Here is an 18206-nt window from a genome sequence, read left to right as displayed (position 1 = left end):
GTTACATTATTCTTCGTGTGTGGCCTGGCTAAGGTTTCTTGTTCTGTGGCATTCATAACTTATATGGACCTGGCTAACTATTGATAAAGCAAATTGCATGTAGTCAGGAGATTATATTGCTTCATTAGCTTCTCACATATTATCTCTGGTAGTCAACAAACCTAAACCCAACGGTTCAGTTATGTTTTTGTGCGAGGTGGGAACTGTACACAACGAACGCTGCGTTCTCAATTTTACTGTATTATTATTATTATTATTATTATTATTATTATTATTATTATTATTATTATTATTATTATTATTATTATTATTATTATTATTGTTGTTGTATTCTATTACGGCCATGAGTAGGCTTCACAATTTACAGCTATTCAAAACTTGGGGAAAAACTGAAGAGAAATATGAGAATATTCGTAATAAAGTAGGAATTACTATAGAATTTCTATCCCTGTAAAGTGTACTTTTGCTCAACCCTGGTTACATCAACTGAGGGATTTGCCGGAAGAAACGCACATCTGCTCAAATGGCCATTTACGGAAGGTGTAAGACAGGGGCTGCCTGGCCGAGGCGGTAAAGGCGTGCTCGGTTCGCCCGGAAGGACGTGGGTTCGAATCCCCGTCAGGAAATGGTAACATTTAAGAAACGAGATTTCCAATTCCTGAGGAAATATGGCCCTGAGGTTCACTCAGCCTACACCGAAAATGAGTAGCGGGTTAATTCCTGGGGGCAAAGGCGGCCGGGCGTAGAGCTAACCACTCTACCCCACCACGTGCCGAGGTTAACAGTGGTAGAAACCTTTACCTTCCACTCCGCCAAGGGCCTTCATGGCCTACAAGGAGGTGACTTTGCTTTGCTTTGTAAGTAAAGACATCAGTCAATTCACAAATAGAATGATTCATGGCTACGAGGTACTAAGATAGCTGAAATGAAAATAGTCCATAACATGAGTAAGACTCCTGCGATTTTCCAGAGAGAATTTCAAAATTATGTGTCCAACAACATTTTAATAAGAGTTGAAAGACTTTTAAAAATCGCTTAAAATAAAACTTCAATCTATTACACTTCTGACACGAGCAGCATTCATAACGGATCACATTTCACAGTAAACAGAAATAGCTGACAATGAACTAAGTTAGAATTATATCTACACCTATTTCATAGAAGCGTGCACATATCTCTGGTACTAAGTATCGAAGTAAAACTTCGCAACCATAAACAGTGGGACAAAGCCAATTTTTTAAAGTCACATTCCTGAAATTGGGCATACAGCCATGTGTGTCTTCTTTACGGAAAATCCCTCAAATATTTATTTTATGCATTTTGTGTTGAAACATTAATCAGAACGCTATCTTAATTTCTTGTAAACATTAGAGTCCTTTGCATTCAATAACATTAACATGCAATAGAAGTGTATACCGTAGTTCACCCATTGCCCTATTTTGAATGATAGCCTACTATAACATTTCATCACAAAACTAAGCTCATGTAATAATTAATTAAGTTATCAACAATACACAGCAGACAAAAGTGAAAGTAACACGGTTCCTTTAGCAAAATTATGACAAAGGATGGAGGTGGAGTGTGTATCTAAAATAATGTTGTTAGACTCGTACACTCGTTCCGAAGAGGAATAATTAGGAAATAAGTTTGTATGATTGCTTATTAATATTTATTAAGAAGTAACTTTGTTCATTTTATCTTGGTATAAGTTCTTGCAGAGGAAGGCTGTACTTAAAGGTCGAGCGTGGATATATCATAATACATACTGTATTTGTATTTAACACATGCAATAAATAATCTTTTCTTTCAAAGTCTGACTGTGAATTCTTTTTAAAACAACTACATTAAAGCTCCATTTTCTCTCATAACTTTTACCCCAAACGAAACAGGACCATTTGCATGACTAAATTCAAATAATAATTGCCTATTCTTTTCGAAATGAAGAAATAGTAAATATATTTCAATATGATTGATAGTGTCAAATCGAACTACTATGATATCGATAATTCAGTCATATAAGAAGTATGAATGAACTTATAGCACCCATATTACTTCAGATGTAATTATTGGCAATTTCTCTGTAAGAGCCTGTGTTTAGTACACATGTCTTTAAGTAGACAGAACACACATTTTCTTCTCTCATAGCGTTAACTTAAAACATTTGACCATACAACTTAAATCTAGCACCAGGGCATAATTTAACCCGTTCCGGGTCATTAACAAAATGCCGTCCCCTCCCTCCCTCTCCCAATGAAATTGCCGGTATATTTGAAAATAATCAAAAGGAATACAATAAAATGTATAATCAATAAACAAATTTAAAATACATACATGTCAAACGGGTGATTTCGGACGGTTTTGGGGTTATTTTCGTCTTAACTCACGAAGGGAATTTTAAATTGTATTGTCTATCATCCTAATAATGAGGAATATATCCAATTAATGCAATACCCTACAAACGAAAAATATACGCCAACGCATGTTTTCCTGAGAAAACAAAAAGGAGTGTCCGAATTCACCCCGTATTTTGGGGTGATTTCGGACGGACATGCATTTTAAACCACTGTCCGAATTTTCAAAGCATATTAGGTGATTTCGGACATAAATAGTCCTTAATTTCAATTCTTCGTCCTTTTTGCTTTAGTTTTGTGATATTTACAGCGTTCTGAGGGTGTCCAAAATATGACTAGGTGGTTAAAACAATTGTAATGATAAATGTAATGTGTTTCTGAACGATCTTTTTCTTTCGGACAAGGTAAATGTAAAGTTTTCCGGTCTAAATTCAAATATTAATAGTTATAAACTGCACAGAGATCCTACTGAAAAATCTTAATTTTTCTTACAAACGATACAAATCTCAGAGCAAAAAAAAAAAAGGTCGATACAGTGAACATGTAGCTGCCACGGCCTATAAATCTATAATACGTTTTCTTTGAAAATAAACATTCCTCTTTTCTCAACTTGGACTGGAAGTATTTTTCGAAATTTGTTCTTTAGCTATTGTATCCTCAGTAGGGATGTTAGGGAAGAAAAACACTTTTCTGCTGTTTTTATATGGACGCAAGTATTTGACATCCACATCCCTTGAATGAATATTTCAGGCCAGGTCAAAATACTGCCTGTATGCTCTTTGTTCCTCAACTTTATTTATAATCTGCAACAAGGAAAGCCTCTTCTTGCAACACCAGAACGTCATTACATTCATTGTGTGCTTCATCGCATTCATTTTCACTGCTGCTCCCAGCGCCATCACTTGTTTCTGCACTGCTTTCATCTCGGCGGAAGTCACGGCCAAAAATCGACTTCCCTGGAAGAACATTTTATTTGAGGCGGCGGAGGGAAATAGCAGGTTGTGTCGTTGTGTTGGAGCATGGCCGGAGGGTGACGAGCTTCCTTGAGCATTTCCTTCTTCCTCATTTAGCATTTGTTGTCTTCCCATTTTTTGGATGTACTTTCCGCACTTTATTTTGTAGGGTGGACCAAGGCATACCATAAAAATCAAATGCTTTCCTGTAAGGCAACTTGCCACTTTTAATGTCACGTACGTCTTCTTATAATAATTTTGGTTCGTAATTACGCCTCGAAGCAGCTTCTTTCTGCCTCTGATAATTTCTAGGCATTGTCCGAAATCACCCAGACTGCTTTCAATTTTCAGGAAAATATGCGTAAAACACTATTTTTCACTAAATCGCACCAAAATTCCACAGCAATCGTTTATAAACACTTCAGTCAGCTGATCTCACTAATAACCATAGTTATAATGCATTCCTTCCAGCCGCGACAATCGAAAGTATCCACTTAATAATAATGCATGAACTTTCAACAATGCCAGTGCACACGGGAAATTTTCCAAAGTATGAAGTCGATTCGTAATAAAAAGCACAGAACGCGGGAAACATAACCTCAAGGTCAAACTAAAACTCAAGCGGAAGTGTAAAGCACCGGCGGCTTGTTGCTATGCGACAAAATACGGCAAATCTACCATACTGTCCGAAACCACCTCTGTGTCCGAAATCGCCCCGTTTGACGGTACATCAAAGCGAGAAAAATACACAGAAATATACATATAGCATTTCAAAAGTCAATAAAGCTGTGGTTGGGTTTCACTTACCACTATGAGGTCGCTGCTGAAGAGGTTTCATTCGCACTTTCTCTCGGTCAAAGGTATCAATCATATCATCATAGCCTATGGATTTTTAAGAGTTCTCTCTCAGTGCACAGAAGAGAGAAGTCTAACTTTGAGAGAGAAATGAGATGTTGCCATTCGTCACAGCGACGAAAATGAGCGTTCATCTAAACTGTTGTATAGAGATGCACATTTACCAACGTAAACTCATGCCGTTATACGAATACACATTTTTCGAACGCTTTTGTCGAATTAAAATTTGTAACACAGATGCAACTTGCCTTTGACGTAATGTGATCTGCGCCGTAAAAACAAAGAAGTTATAAGCGTAAATTCTGCAATGCAGGTGAAGGGAAAGCATAATCTGGTGTAACATCAAACAGTACGTATTTGAAGTTTATTTGTTGTTTAATTAATTGGCCATTCTTAAACAACTCGAATAAAATCTTGTGCCATGAGCGCCAATACTAAATTTATAAGTTTCTTTCTTAGTGTATAAAAATCTTGATTTTTAAAAATTTGACGCCCCAGACCATGGCCCATGTTTAAATACGGCCCTGTCTAGCACTGTATTTGAAAAAATAAACTTTATTGAGCATAGAGTAATTTGGTATAGCGTCATTTCATGCTAGTCTATGTAGACAGTGTTTGACTTCTGTAACAGACTCACATCACCGACATGCAGTTTCTTGTGTAGATCGTAATTTTGACCGGAAAGAGAAAGTTTCTTGGAATAAGACCTTTGAATTCTGTTAAACAAAAGGGCATTGGTGTAGTTGAAAGGTGAATTTTCTTTAACTTAGCTATCTTAATTATTTTAAGTTGCAAAATATAACTTCATAAAAGAGATAAGTTAGGATAGTTTCGTATTCAAAGATAATAAAGATACGTTCAGATGAGGAAAATTTACTCTCGGTTTCAATAAATTAAGCATTCTTGTAATAAAACAAAGATCCAATAAATTAGCGTGATAAACATCAAATTCGGTTAATGAGTTAAAAATGAAACAGCCTATGCTGTGTGATGTTTGCAATTCTAACTATGATTCAAGTGTTCGTAGTCTCCTCTTCTCTCCAAAGTGAATAAGTACTCCATTCACAACTTAATGAAATGGCAGAAATAAGGTATTAAATTACGATAGAAAAGCCTGCGGTATAGTTACTTTTGATGGTAGAAAAGGGAACTTAAATTCAATATTTTAACGAGAAATTACTCTCTTCTACCAATTCTACTCTTTACATAAAATAAATATATGATAATATGGTATTGGGGGTATGAAAGTCTGTGTAATGATATGTGAAATACATCTGTTCGATGCAAATTCAAATAATGATTGTATATTCTTAAAGGTATTTCAATACGATTTATATAATTTTCATTATACACTAAAATCTGTGTTAAATTAATTTCGTTCTGGTCAAATGTGGTCAACATATAGAGGTAGTTATGTTAAAGAGATTTTTCCAATGACCAATGGAAATGTTTACTGTATATAAGTTCAGTATACTGCACTTCATGAATGAAGGACTCTCAAGTGCTTGAATTTTGTCCTGAAAAGAGGTTCGTCCGTTAATGTGTCAGTTGATCACTTCATACGGGTTCTCTCATAGTTAAACACTGCAAACAGAATGTCCAGGATTCGATCTCGCAAACTTGAGCGTAGGCTGGCAACTACCTAATCAACTGCACTACGTAGCCAGTCAATTTATCTTAACGAGCAGAAAGGTTATCGTAGTCCGAAATGTATAAAATTACACATTGGAATTTGAGAAAGTAACAGTCGTTAGCATCTAAGACTTAAAAGACAAGAACAAACGAAAGTAGAAATCCTAAAAATAAAAAACGCAACTGTTTTAGATTATCTCCTAAAAATAATTTAACATTTCGTGATAAGTTTGGTGTATAATTCGTTAAGAAACTCATTCTAGAGACAAGTTTCTGACGTTTACCAAGTTATTGTTTAAAAATATTCTATTTTCACGTGGTTCTACTGAAAGTTCTCCATTTTCTAAACCAATTGCTACAGAAGGCTTTGATTTCCGGGAATATGGAAAGAAAGCTTCGTTCTTTCCGTTGATAGTAGTTCCATAACCAGAACTAGAATTATTTTCTCATTAGCTACAGTAAACATTTTGCCATATGTTTGAGAATTAGGATATTAAGAGTGATTATAACATGTTTTATTTTTCTACACACACACACACACACACACACACACACACACACACACACACACACACACACACACACACACACACACACACACACACACACACACACACACACACAGAGTTCTGCATCACCTGTGTATACCATAAACATTACTCTTCGACCTACGTTGACATGATGCGATACACCTCCTCCGTTGATCTGTCTAAACATGTAAACAAACTTGCGTATAGCCACATCTATCGCAAGCATACCCATTGAATTTCGGTGAGGCAGTTATATGTGTACCTTCGTTCAGACAAACGTGTAGGGCTTTTCTAATCAGTGTATGGACGTTCTGCGATGGCAAGACGACGGATATCAGTATCTGACTGCACTAGAGGACTATCTTGCAATTGGCTTTACGTCGCACTGACACAGAAAGGTCTTATGGCGATGATGGGATAGGAAAGGTCTAGGAGTGGAAAGGAAGCGGGCGTGGCCTTAATTAAGGTACAGCCCCAGCATTTGTCTGGTGTAAAAATGGGAAACCACGGAAAACCATCTTCAAGGTTGCCGACAGTGGGGTTCGAACTCACTATCTCCCGGATGCAAGCTCACAGCTACGCGCCCCTAACTCGCCCGATACTAGAGGACTATCAACAAGAGAGGTTGCGAGGCAAATAACAGTGAGCCAGAGTGATGTGGTACGGACCTGGAATCGTTTTCAAAACCACAGGTAGTGTTCATGACTTGCGCCGTACTGGTCACCCTAGGGCAACAACTGCGGTAGATGACTGGTATCTGCGACTTATAACCTGCAAGAATCCTGACCACATTGCCACCAGGATTAACAATGACTTTATGGGGTGCCACCAGGAGCCACGTCTCCAACCAAACTGTACGAAGCAGATTCCTCAGCGCCTCTCTGTATTCCAGATGACCCTGGAAAGGCCCAGCCCTTAAACCCAGACACCGTGCTGAACGGTACAGATGGCACAAAATCACCAAGAATGGACTATGGAAAATTTACGCAAAGTTATCTTTACAGACTAATGTGGCAATCGACAACGTGTGTGGAGGGCACCTGGTAACACTGCACGCCAGAACATCTCCATCGAGTACAGCAAGGTGGCGGACCAGTGATGTTCTGCGGTAGCATTATGTGGGGGCGTCGGACGCCAATGTTGTTTATCAATGGCACGCTCAACGCTCCTCAATACAGGGATAACATTCTCCAACCCACCGTTGAATCGTTTCATCAGCATTTCGGGGAAGAATTCAAGTTTATGGGTGACAACTCCCGCCTCCATCGTGCAGGCATCAACAATGATTTTATCAATCGTGCCGGTAGACCTATTGCCCGACAGGATTGGCCTTCATGTTCCTCGATATGAATCCCATGGAACAAGCTTGGGATGGATTGAAAAGAGCTGTGCGAACACGTCTTGCCCCACCACGAAATCTACGGGAGTTACGCAGGATTGCCAGTGAAGAATGGGATAAATGATAAATTAGACCAGCAGTGGTTAAATGAACTGGTGTGCAGTATGCCACGTAGGGTGTAGGCTTGCATTCACGTAAGGAGACATGTTATTCTGTAGTGAATGAGGTTGCTACACAATGGGCTTATCTCAAGAAAAGTGATTTTTGTTTCTGTTAGCTTAAAGTCGAAGTGATTTGTTTGGTTTTGGTTGTGGAGTAACATTTCAATATTGTACAGAATGCCTTAGTACGTTTGTTTGATGGGGGACGCATAACTTTTATTAATGTGTGTACGTTCATATTTCCGGGTATAATATTTATTTGAGGGAAACTCACATTTATATAACTTAACATTTTACTTTAAATATATTCCATATTTTATGATTGCAAAGTTATTCTTTTCAGAATACCATATCATTTAAAATTCATTCCACAAACATCAATATTTCAAATCTGGATACTGACATTTCTGTGAAATATGGAAAGTGAATTCTGTTCTATGCACATTATTTTCTTTCTTGCCAGCTTTGGCCTTGTCACTCAATCCACTGTGACAATAGGATGAATCAATTAGCAAAAAATCTTTAACTATACTGTGTTTATAAGTATGGACATTTGATGTGATACATATATTCTTTACATTATTTTCCACCATTTTTATAAACACTTAGTCCATATCTTACTTCATGTTTTGAAATTGTTTAGCCCATATGTAGGTACACATTGTTATTTTTATTACATATTCTGGACTAAGTGTATGAAACTTAGAGCGGCACAAAATAGTAATGAATATAATAAATATTAATTTAACTTTCATTATTATTATTAATAACAATAACAATATGATTATTTAAGTATTAGTACGTGTACAGTATTACTATTACACAGTATTACACTACAGGTACACAGTGCTGTGATTTTGTGAAGATGGAAATGGCCTACAAGAATATTGAAATTTTGCATTCGGCTTGTAATATACACTATATTTGTGAAATTACAGTATAATATGCCTTTTATAGTTAAATAAAATCTTACATATGCATTTTCTTCATGATCATCTTAGATTTCAATGTTTATATGTAATTCAAAAAGTCCTTCTGCAGTAATTTTTTTTATACTTTGATTTAAATATTTAATTAATCGGTCGACAAATTTCAGGGCCTCACCGTGTGTCAGAACCCGATCATTCAGCATTTAATTAAATATGATACTGTAGAATGTTGAGTCCACACAATCAGATTTTTTCTTTTACGAAAGGAAGGGATAACTCACCACTTACAATATTGCAGTCAGTTACTGACTAAGAGGGCAGGTGAAAGGGTTTTCTTCACGTCACACCGACACTGATATGTCTTATGGCGACTGTATCAATCAATCAATCAATCAATCAATCAATCAATCAATCAATCAATCAATCAATCAATCAATCAATCAATCAATCAATCAATCAATCAATCAATCAATCAATTATTTGCATTTAGGGCTCTTGCCCAGTTGGCAGATTCCCTAGACTTTTCTTAAAGGTTTTCAAAGTACTTCGAAATTTATCAAACCTTACCCTTGATAATATATTCCAATCCCTTACTCCTCGTCCTATAAATGAATTTTGCCCCAATTTTTCCTCTTGAAATCCAATTTTATCTTTATTTAAAGGTATTTCCCACTTTTAAAAGATCCGCTGAAGCTTATACGTCTACGAATGTCACTCCACGCTATCTCTCCACTGACAGCTCGAAACATACCACACAGTCGAGCATCTCGTCTCCTTACTTCCAAGTGTTCCCAGTCCAAAGTTTGCAACATTTTCGTAACACTACTCCTTTGTCGGAAACCCCCCAGAACAAATCATGCTGCTTTCCTTTGAATTTTTGGCGGTTTTCGTATCAAGTAGTCGTGATGTGGGTGCCATACATTGGGTCTTACCAGAGACTTACACGCCCTCTCATTTACATCCTTATCCCTAAATACTGTCATAACCGTGTGAAGAGTTATGTAACCTTTCTTAACAGCCTCGTTAGTATGATTACCCCAATGAAGATCATACCTTATATTAACACCTAGGTACTTACAGTGTCCCCCATGAGGTAGCATCACCCCATCAACACAGTAATTAAAACTTAGAAGACTTTTCCTTTTGGTGAAAATTACAACTTGACTTTCCAACCCATTTACCATCATACAATTATCTGCTCTCCATCTCACAACATTGTCTAGTTCACCCTGCAGTCGCTCACAATCCTGCAACTCATTTACTACTCTAGACAGTATACTAGACTTATTTGTCATTCCAGTCCTTACTCATATCATTTATGTATATATAAATAAGAAAACATAAAGGTCCAATAACACTGACCTGCAGGACCCCCGTGTTAATTATAACAGGATCAGATAACATTTGATCTACTCTAATTTTCTGAATTCTGTTTTCTAGAAATTTAGCCACCCATTCAACCACGCTTTTGTCTAGACCAAGTGCCCTCATTTTTGTCAGTAATCTCCCATGATCTACCCTATCGAAAGCCTTGGATAGAACAATAGCGATACAGTCCATTTGATCTCCTGAATCTAAAAGCTATATCTTGCTGGAATCCTAGAAGTTGAGCTTCACCTTTCCTAAACCCGCACTACCTTCTATCAAACCAGTTAGTAATTTCACTAACTTGTCTATTATAATCAGAAAGAATGCTTTCACAGAGCCTACAGACAACACATGTCAAGCTGACTGGCCTGTAATCATCTGCTTTAAGTTTGTCACCCTTTCTCTTCTACACGGGAGCTACTATTGCAACTTTCCATTCATTTGGTATCGCTTCTTTATGCAAACAGTAATAAATATTTCAGATATGGCAATAATCTTAACCCATAGCCTTTAATATATACCGAGAAATATTTTTGTAAATGGGATAGGAAAGGACAAGGAGTGGAATTATTTTTGCTAGCGGGTTTACGTCGCACCGACACAGATAGGTCTTATGGCGACGATGGGATAGGAAAGGAAAGGCCCAGGAGTTGGAAGGAAGCGGCGGTGGCCTTAATTAAGGTACAGTTCCAGCATTTGCTTGGTGTAAAAATGGGAAGCCACGGAAAGTCATCTTCAGGGCTGCCGACAGTGGGATTCGAACCCACTATCTCCCGGGTGCAAGCTCACAGCTGCGCGCCCTAACCGCACGGCCAACTCGCTCGGTAAGGAGTGGAAAGGAAGTGACCGTGACCTTAATTAAGGTGTATCAAATGATAGTACTGCAATACCAATTTGATTGTTTAAACAGAAGTGGTTTTAAAGGCGTATTTAAAAAAAAAGTTTTCTTCATGGTTTACTAACGTAAACAAAAGAATGTATCACAGAGAGAATGGCTTTTGTATCATTGCACGAACTTCCACTTTTTAAAAAACAAGTATAAGTTTCCAAAATTGGAAAAATACTAGCAACCTACCCAAATCAGCTTTGCTGACATGTTAAAATAATTGGGCTGAATTCTTGCAGTACGGTGCATCTCAAGATCAATAGAAGTTAAGGGATGTTAACTCACATATTGTTTATACTTAATTCGCTTTGGGGTGGTGATTATTATTTTAAGGGGAATTATAAATGGGCAACCATCCCTTCACAACTCTAAAAGAGAAAAAGGAAAACGTCCGACTCTTCCAAGAATGAATGTATCGTCACAAGGAAAGAACTACAAATCGAGTGAAAATATAATATTCCCTAGGTCTAATACACCTCATAATGCCGGGAAGAGAACAAACATTGACTAAGAAAGGGCAGCTAGTAAGTGAGGAGACTGGCACAAGTAAGTGTAAGGAAGTGGCCATCAACGACGCGCCTCTCCTCAAATTGAGAGCCCCAGGGAATCACTTTTAGTATCTCTTACGACAGGCATTGGATAAAATGAGGATGTTCTAGTCGGAAGAAAACGTGAGTTATTAAGGGAGTTTAGATGGGGAAAATGGAAGGAGAATCTTGGTGTGATAACGCCCGACTCAGCACAACACAGGCTCAGATTGCAAATATGAAATAGTTTATTTCTAAGTCTTCAGTCTTCTAACTTCTAACGGGGTGTCAAAATACTATCCCACAAGAGTTCTTTAACACGCCGGAAACCTTGAACACGCATTTCTCGCATTCAAATAACTTTAAACTCATCGACCTCAGCCAGGTTCAAACTCCTTATCTTGAGGGCAGAACGCCAATGTAGACGTGTCAGCTTTCAAAAGTAAAAAAAATCAAGAGATTTTCACGACACATCGGTATGTGTTTCGACGCATCACTAATGGCGTAATTTGCATCAATCAAGTATATTTCACACACTACATCATTGTATTCACTATTAATGTATAAATGATAAAATGGCTGCACATGTCTGAGTTTTAGAACGTATGACCCGTAGCTGATGTAAAAAAAACACTTCAGAAAGTCTGAACTAAACTTTTGCTCAAAGCACTTGATGTACTGAAGAGATTTTAAGGTTAAAGGTTTTCCAAAGTTCCCTCAGAAAACATTGATATAAACTGTGTTATTGTAAATACGATTCAAAAATGTCTCTTTTTTTTGTGTTTCTATGAGAAGTTTATAAAAAGGCAACCGTCGCCTAGATAGTATGTTATATTTAAGAATATCCTATGAATGCCCATCGAACATCATTTTTCTCTCCATCTATTGATATAACGATGACAGATGCAGAAATGTCATAGCAATGCAAAAATACTAAATTTGCTCTCATGATCGGGAGATGGGTTTCAATAATCAGGAGAATGGAAGGAGGGATAAAATATCGGGAGTCTCCTGATTAAACCAGTGCAGTTGTCCGGCTCCATGGCTAAGTGCTTAGCGTGCTGGCCTTTGGTCACAGGAGCCCCAAGTTCGATTCCTGGCAGGATCGGGAATTTTAACCATCAGTGGTTAATTTCGCTGGCACGGGGACTGGGTGTATGTGTCGTCTTCATCGTCATTTCATCCTCATCACGACGCGCAGGTCGCCTACGGGTGTCAAATCAAAAGACCTGCACCTGGCGAGCCGAACATGTCCTCGGACACTCTCGGCACTAAAGGTCATCCGCCATTTATTTCACCGGTGCAATTAACGACTAACGTAATGAGTTGCTATGGTCGACAAAGCTAAGAAGATTTATAATTTTATTATCACCATGATATGTCATGTGTCAGGTCAAGCAATTTGTACATAATAAGGGCGAAAAAATATATAGGGTGTATCTGTGATGATGTTACAAACTTTCAGGGATGATGAAGGATGGCAAATGGATCAATTTGAGATAAGGAACCGTAGTCCGGAAACGTTTAATAATCCAAGTTGTTTAACGTCCGTCGGTTCTTAACAGACGCCGGAGTGTCGGAATTTCACCCCGCAGTAGTTCTTTAATGTGCTGGAAGCCAACGACATTGGGTTGTCTCCTTTAAACACCCTTAAAAGCCACCGACGTCAGTCGGGTTTGAACCCGTTAACTTGAGATTAGTATGCCAAAGCCGTATCCACTACATCACTGCGGCCGGCAGTCAGAAGTTAAAGTAAAAATCGGTCTAATGTACTGTACACTACATCTGCTAAAAGATCCTCTTCAGTCTCGACAGGTGTCTCATACACAAGGCAAGAATTCTCACTGCCTGCGGCGCTGTTCAAACGACACCGGGGATATTCGAATAGGTACGACATAACTTTGTGCGACAATGCCATGCCTGCATTGACGCAAGGGGACGCCATTTCGAACATTTGTTGTAAATGGAGCAGCTTGTGAAACTTGTGCAGGTAAACGGACTTAAACGAGTAGAATTTTGCTTAACTTTTGACTCATCGTTTCCGGAATATGGCTCCTTATCTCAAATTGATCCACTGCCGTCCTCGTCTGAAAGTTTGTAACATCATCACGGATACTCCAGTGGTGACTCCTGACTTCTGGTTTAGGGGATGTAACCGAAAAAAAAAGAAAAAAAAAAATTGGAAACATCAACGCAAAAAGACCGTCATTCCAAACACATTTCACAAGATAAAACAACAAACAGGGCCAACAGAAAAGTTTATTTAAAATCTCACATCCACCAATCCCAATCTAATGGTCTGTTTCATAAATATATCTGTCGAAATGACGAACGCACGACTTTGTTGTGTAGTTACATTCAGAGTTGGACGCGGTTGTCCTTCATTTATAATTCTGCTTTTCTCCTCAAAAGAAAGCAAATTAAATGTTTCCCTTAATAATCGTTCGATTACACAATAGTTAGAATAATTCAATTCGGATTGCGCGGTAGAAACGCGTGACCCTGGCGCTCCTTCATCCATGCCTGACGAACTACTCTCTGATCGGTGTGATGTCATTTCAAAATCGCATCATTCCCGCATTTTCTTTGTTTGATATTTACGCTACAAGCACATGAAATTAAATTATTTATGATATTGTAACACACATTTGTCATATATCATCATTTATAGCACAAGAAAATAACCGCTCACAACCAAGAAATCTAGTATTTCACGAAATAACAAATAAATCGCGGCCACGCGCGGTAACTTACAGGATTCCAGCTTGCACCGCCCTCTTGACGGATGTGGCTGTTCGTTCCACATTCCAACCCCACGGAAGAGATCAACAACGAACAAGGGTTCAATTATCGTGCTGCCATCTCTGGAGTAGTTTGGCAATAATTAGTAACAGTCTCTAACCCGCCACGTTCTCTGACTATCGATAACTGTTCTTTTGCATTTTATATAAATAACTTACATGAAAATATGAGCATTGGATATTTATTTTTCGTTGAAAATACAAGGAATGTAACACATCAATCGCATGTATGGGAAATTCGCTACTGGAATACACCCTGTACACCCACTTCTGAGTCGCTGTTGCTCTTCATTTGACTAACGTGAAGAGACAGGTCTACATATTATATGAGAATGATCCATGCACACTAGAGAAAACCGTTGTAAAGTCATTTCTAGAATTCCCGAAAACAAAGATCAAAGTAAAAATTCTAATTATGTGGCGCGAAACGGGGCAATAACTGTTGACCGGTTGGCAAAGTCTTCGGTAGAAAGACTCATTCCCACTGCTCTGTAATCGTTCGGTTTGTCTATCCAAGGCTCATGCTTCTGTTCGGCCTCGCTTGCTGGCTGGATTCTTGCCATTTATATTACGGAGTCAGCTTGAGTTGAATATGCTCTGTGCATACCTACACTCGCGCAACCTAAATCAAGACCTTGCTGGTATTTTCATTACGTCTCGAAGTGTAATGTTATGAACTTACTGGCATCCCTATAAAATCACCGTCTTGGCGCAACCATTTCGTGACATGATGACCCAATCATCAGGACGTCTTTTTGCCGTCAACATCGCTATGCGTTTGAAGTGCTCTAAAAGCACATAAACTACTTATGAAAATCAACACTGCAGCATGCGAAAGATATTTTTTTTTTTTTTTGCTAGGGGCTTTACGTCGCACCGACACAGATAGGTCTTATGGCGACGATGGGATAGGAAAGGCCTAGGAGTTGGAAGGAAGCGGCCGTGGCCTTAATTAAGGTACAGCCCCAGCATTTGCCTGGTGTGAAAATGGGAAACCACGGAAAACCATTTTCAGGGCTGCCGATAGTGGGATTCGAACCTACTATCTCCCGGATGCAAGCTCACAGCCGCGCGCCTCTACGCGCACGGCCAACTCGCCCGGTATGCGAAAGATAAATGTCCAACAAACATATAAATGGAGGCGTGATTGTTTCGCCGAAAATATAACAATTTTTCGCGCTATTTCGTGAAATAGGCTATGCCCCATCTCTTGAAATTCGCTGCAATGATTTTGTGAAATTATTCATAAAAAGTCTCATTTGTGTGATTTGTGAATTATTTATGTTGAAGAAAAATATAAAAAGAGAAACAATATTGATAATCATTATTCCTTATATAATCTTGATTAGGACTTAATTAGGAAACATTGCTCTTTCACCCTACATATCCATCGCTGATACGTTTGGGTAACATGTAGGCTACTTATTATCACGCAATCTTTTGTACAATGTACAATTTTTCGTTTACGTCGCACCGACACAGATAGGTCTTATGGCGACGAGGGTATAGGAAAGGGCTAGGAGTGAGAAGGAAACGATTGTGGCCTTAATTAAGGTACAGCCTCAGATTTGCCTGGTGTGAAAATGGAAAAGCACGGAAAAACATCTTCAGGTCTGCCGAGAGTGGGGTTTGAAACCACTATCTCCCGAATACAAGCTGATAGCTACGTAGCCCAAACAACGTGGCCACTTGCTCGGTACACTATCATTTAACTGAGCTATGTAGCGAAAGAAAATGTGAAGCAAGTCAGTGGAAAACCCTAGATCGCCATACCATTAAGGTATTTCCTAGAATTATATTAAAACGAACAGATACTTGTGTGTGGTATGTCGTTTCCCTTCACACACTTAATATTGATATCCAATTTCAAGCTCGTTTATTTTCCACGAATTTCGCTGCAGTTTGTCACTTATCACAAAATAAGTAAATTTCGCTTTAAAGTGGCTTTATCGCTAATTCGCTGTAATTCGTAAAAACGAAATTTCTAATTTCTGAACCAGAATCATATGATTCATTAAGGCATCTCAAAATCGCTTCAAAATATTTTTTGTCGCATTTATCATTAATGCGGAAAAAACATGCCTCTACACGTAAAGCATAAATAACTTCCATGAAAATATGAGCGTTGAAAATACCAGGGATGTAACACATCAATCGCATGTACGGAGAAATTCGCTACTGGGATACACCCTGTACACCCACTTCTGAGTCGCTGTTGCTCTTCATTTGACTAACGTGAATTTATTTTTAAACATATATTACCTTTTTCAAATTTTTGAACTGAACTGGGCACAAAACTTATTATAAGGCTCACGTTATCCTAACTGTTGTGATACAAAGTCAAGTATCAGTTTTCTTCAAGTGATGTTGCACCAATTATTGTTGGTAATTGTTTCACTTAAAAGTTGCAAATACTCAAATATCGTACTGGAGATTATTTTTATTATATGAGACAAGGAAAACTTGACAGTCAGCTCCCTCGTAATACTAACAGAAATAAGATGATTATGGCCATGATGGTCATGATGAAAGGAAGGTTGAAAAAGAACAAGAACTGATCAAGAAAACTCAGGAAGTAAACACTGGAGAGAAAAGCCTGGTACAAGTAGATGGAAGCAATACCAGACTCAGCTAGGGACCACACTGTCATCATGCACATCTAATGTTGTAAGTACTTAATGGGTGTTCATTACAGTCAGATCCAGAAGTGAACCTGAGCTAAACAAGGGGCTAGTTGATACAAAATAAGAATAGGAGAAAAAGCAAACAAACTTGTAGTTTTATATGGAATCCGAACGATAAGAACATGACTTTTCATTTCGAAAACCCACGGTCATTTAAATGAAAAAACAGGAGCCAAACACATGATAGTAGATATAATTTATACCTTCTAGTGCCTTGTATTTATTTATTTATTTATTTATTTATTTATTTATTTATTTATTTATTTATTTAATGCAAACTACAGTATTTCTTTACTCCACTTGCAGTTTGCCACTTTTAGTTTAAATCATTACATTAGTTCCAAAAATATGCAATAATATTCTAAATGAATGATACTAATAATTACTCATCAGTCTATATTAATGCTACTGATATATTATGCCAATATACTAAAATGGTAATACTAATAGATCATCCAAACAGGATACCAAATATTTAATCTAATAATAATAATAATAATAATAATTGATGTATTTAACGTGCATTACGGTTGTAACAGACTTCGGGGCGTTGTTATGTTGTCCCGTAGGACTATTTCAACGTACCGGAGCCAATGACACAGGTTTATATCAATTAAACACCTTTAAATGCCACTGACCTCGGATGAGATCTTAGGAGGTGTGGTAGTGATTGTTGTTTAAAGGGGAAGTACAACCATGTAACCATTGCTTCTTAACGCTAATCAGAGTAAACTTCGAAAGAATTTACCCTTTGAAGAAGGAGGATAGCGGCAAAGGGAAAGGGAAAGGGTCACGAAAGGCGTGGAAATCAAAGACATCCTACGCCTCACAAACCTACTATTGTCAGGGTGGGAAAAGAACAAGATTACATAGGGAGAGGTCGGATGGTAATGATGAAAGTGAGGGACCTGGTGCAAGAAAATGGATGCAATGCCAGACTCAGCTATGGGGCCCGTAATCATCAATCCACGCTCCCATGTTGAAAGCCCTAAGAAGCCGCTCCTTTTAGACCTATATTGCCAGCAAAAGGTCAAGCACTAACGAACTATGGCACTGCGGTCACCGTGTATTGTTAAAACGTGTTGTTTGATATACAGTATTTGTATACTGATGATGATGATGATGACGATGAAAATTATATGATAGTTAACGGTCTCGTAACCGAAGGGGGCTGATAATACTGTCGCTTT

At 38.1% G+C, this 18206-nt stretch overlaps 1 protein-coding gene across 1 annotated transcript in view; it reads left to right on the top strand.

The window, feature by feature from the left end:
- Positions 1-18206, top strand: part of LOC136857193 (homeotic protein spalt-major) — a 651196-nt gene that overhangs the window by 570942 nt on the left and 62048 nt on the right. The gene's annotated exons all lie outside the window — the stretch shown is intronic.

This window comes from Anabrus simplex, chromosome 1, assembly GCF_040414725.1.
Source record: "Anabrus simplex isolate iqAnaSimp1 chromosome 1, ASM4041472v1, whole genome shotgun sequence".
Lineage (NCBI taxonomy): Eukaryota > Metazoa > Arthropoda > Insecta > Orthoptera > Tettigoniidae > Anabrus > Anabrus simplex.
Note: the sequence above shows the minus strand (reverse complement) of the source record. Positions and strands in the feature narration are given on the sequence as shown.